This window comes from Pinus tabuliformis, chromosome 2_2, assembly GCF_031772625.1.
Source record: "Pinus tabuliformis cultivar Carrire ecotype Pingquan chromosome 2_2, CPIR1, whole genome shotgun sequence".
NCBI lineage: Eukaryota > Viridiplantae > Streptophyta > Pinopsida > Pinales > Pinaceae > Pinus > Pinus tabuliformis.
This window is the reverse complement of record NC_142300.1, coordinates 313733999-313737881: the sequence shown is the minus strand read 5'-3', so window position 1 is coordinate 313737881 and position 3883 is coordinate 313733999.

The following is a 3883-nucleotide window of genomic DNA, read 5'->3' as shown; positions in this document are numbered from 1 at the left end:
TGGAATACATCTCTTTGTCATAAGTGGGATACTTCCGGACTGTGTCTGAAAGTGTCTCACTGTGATATGCCACTGGATGCCCGTGTTGAGTAAGGACTACCCCAATAGCATAGTCAGAGGCATCTGTCTCGACTTCAAATGGTTATTGAAAGTCTGGCAATGTGAGCATTGGTGCCGAGCAGAGGTGATCTTTCAACTCTGTGAATGCCTTCTATTGAGATTTAGACCAAAAGAATTTTGCTTTCGCTCTTCCCTTGGTGACTTGACTCAAGGGCTAAGTGATATGAGAAAATCCCAACATGAACCTACGGTAGAAGTTGGAAAGACCTAGAAAGCTGTGGAGCTTTGTTAGACTGGTTGGCGAGGGACAATCCCGACTGACTTGGATCTTGGCTGGATCCACATGCACCCCCTGTTCATCAATAATGTATCCGATATACTGAACCTAGTTCATGTGGATGCCAAAAGTGCATTTCTCCAAATTGGCACATAACTTGTGTTGCCGTAGTGTTTGGAGAACTTGTCGGATGTGGTGGAGGTGCTCTTCCCAGCTTTGACTGAAGATCAGGATGTCATCCAAGTATACCACTACAAATGAGTTGGTGAATGGCCACAAGATGTCATCCATTAGCCTCATGAATGTTGTAGGAGCATTAGTCAATCTGAAAGGCATAACCAACCATTCGAAAAGGCCCTCCTTGGATTTGAAGGCAGTATTCCACACATCAGAGGGTTTGATTGGTACCTGGTGATATCCTGACTTCAAATTGATCTTGCTGAAATATTTTCCCCCCTTCAGTTGTTCCAAGAGGTCATCAATCCGTGGGATCGGGTACCTATTATGGACAGTGATCTTGTTCAGCGCTCGACAGTCAATATAGAGTCTCCAAGTCCCATCCTTCTTTTGTACCAACACGATTGGGCTCCCACAGGGCGATGAACTTGGATGGATGTGACCTTTCTGCAGCAGCTCCCGAATCTGCTCTTGATTTCATCATTCTCCAGAATAGAGCACCGATAGATTGGCCCATTGGGCAGCGGCGCACCTGGGGTCAGATCGATGAAGTGCTTGACCTGACAGTGCAGAGGAACCCCTGCGGGGGAGGTGAAGATGTCCTCGTACTCCTCCATGACCTTGTCCATTTGTAGTTGTCATGCGGAGGGGTCCTGTCTGGAGGTCGTGGCCACTATCTTCTTCTTTCCTTGAGGGCATATCATCAAGAAAATAAATTTACCGGTTTTGGAAATGAGTTTACTGCATTGTTTTGCAGTAACCAAAGAGATGGTAGTAGGCGGTGCTACCTCTGGTATCCTGTACAACTTATTTCCCAAAGTAATAATAACTGTACAGGGCCTTGATTCATACACAACATGTTGCTTCCACAAGTATGGTTGTCCTAATAGTACATCAAAAACTTTAAGGGGAGCAATGTCACACAATACCTCATTCGTGAAGGGCTTGATGTTGTATGGAAGGCGACACTGGTGGCTCACGTGAAGATCCCGTCCTTGGTGAAGCCACCCGATGGTGTACAGTTGTGGATGTGTTGTGGTCAATAAGCCCAATTGCTTCATGACCTCTGCCGAAATGAGGTTCTTTTGGCTCCCGCTGTCAACAATGAATTGTAGCGGGGATCCCTTTACCCACATTTGGGAGTGGAAGAGACGCTCCTCCTCCTCTAGATCTTTGGGTTCCTCCTTCTGGATCTTCATGGTGGCAATGGTGGCATTGGGCTCCGCATCGATAATCTACTTCCCTTTGTCATTCCCCTTGTTGGGTTCTTAATCATAGTCAGAACATGCATCTGATTCTGAAACTTTTAGCTCAGCCACCAGTGACTACTTGGCTCGACACTCACTTGTGTTGTGAGTGGAGCTCTTATGGAACTCACAACATTTTCCCATGTCCTTTTTTGGTTTCGTGGCACTATTCTTTGCTTGCATATTTGGCGGGTTGTCTTAGGCTGCCCCGCTTTGGATTTTTCCTTTGTTTTGTGGTTTGGGGGCACCTTTCTCTTGCTTCGGATTTGTAGATACAAAGTCTCGCTTCTTCTGTTTAAACTTTTGCTCGACCTTGATGGCATATCGGTATGCCGCGCTGAGTGAGGAGATGTTCAGGAATTCTGTTTCATCATGTATGTACTTGTGCAGGTAGCTGCTTTTTTTGAGTATCAAATGCTGCTCCGAATCCTTGATACCCAACTTTGTGTGAAGGGTATGGAAAATATTGGTAAACTCTGGCATGTATTGGTCCCTTCCCTGCCGCAGCGTGGTCCACTTTATGTATTGATCCTCATAGCTTCAGACAGGGTAGTACTGCTCCTTGATGGCATCCCAGAATGAATTCCAAGTGGGTGCGGCTGAAAATAGTGAGCCAGTATTTTCATCCTTTTGCTCGCAGTAGGTTTCCCACCAGTCCTTGACGTGGGGGGCTACTTTGAGAAGAGAAAAAATAATCTTTTCCCGACTCGAAAATTCATGAACCAAAAATAACCCTCTAGTAGATTTAACCATTAATCTACGACATCTGCATCTATATAACCCTCGAATATGGCGATTTCAAAATTAACTTCTACCTTAAAGGGTGTGGCATTTCCAGAGTAGCCGCTGGAAGCCGATGCGTCGCCCTTGGGTAGCCGCTGAAGGATCTGGGCAAAGCTGTCCATCATTGCGTTCCTTTGTCGCTTGAGTGCTTCTTCAAGCAAGATTTTGATGGGATCTCCTGCCCCCTCGTCTTTATTCTCATCTGCCATGGGAGGCCATCGGGATTTGCAAGGCTGGTCTTGCAAATTTCAACCAGTTCAAGCCCTTACTCCTTATATCCCGACCTCGTTGGGGACATGCAAAGAAAAACAGAGAAAAAACAGACCGCTTTGATACCACTGATCCAAATTTAAATAGGAACACAATAAATTACAGAGATAACCATAAACACAGAGATGCAGCGGAAATAATACTTCATTTCATTAATGTAAAATACTGAAATATGCTTACGAACAGCGATGGAAAAACACCAGCTAGGGCGATGGTAGCTTATCTATGAGAAGAGATGTGGTGGCTACATGTCTCTGAACTGTGTTACAATGAGGCTTGAAGGCCTATTTATTGTTAAGAAACATGGGAAAACCCTAAACATCCAAAAAACTAACCCTAGAAGATGAAACGCCAAACTATGGGCCCTGTTTGGGTAAATTGGTACATCAACTTCCCAGGGTCGTAACTTTGGCATACAATCTCCGTTTGACGTGTACAATATCTCGTTAGAAAGATCTATCTGAGAACTACAACTTTGGGAAGAGAAATACTAGTCCATGGACCCATGTTGCTCCCAGTTTTTTCAAAAAATGTCGTTTAGGGCCTCAAAACGGCTCCGGAAGTTCAGGACCCGAAAAACTGCTAAAAATAGTAAATTGTGCTACAATTAAGGAAACTGAAAAGCTGAAAGAAATAATGGTGGGGGTCCAAGTAGAATTTGTGGGTGGCCACCAATATCCACCTAGATCAAGCCTTTACAAGATTGGTAAGGTCTTTGCAGTTGCTCAGATTTCATCCAACTACTTCTGCTTCGTCTGGAGCTCCTCGTCAATCCGATGAATATTTGGATCCTCTTGTAGTGAGGTCCAAGTTTGCATGGTTTCATCTAGTAGTCTCGCACAATCCACCTCTATGTCATCGATGCCTTTCAATGCATATATAAAATCCTTCTCCCTCTGCTCACGTACTTCTGGCGGCTTCACCCACTGCAGCCTCATTTGCAGCTTAGTAATCTTAACTTCATACTCAAACTTCATCTCAATGAGATTATTATTTGAGTCCCTTGTCGTGAGGGAAAGCTTCGCAACCTTCTCTGCTCATGACTCCTCTTCACGTACCTTCACATTTG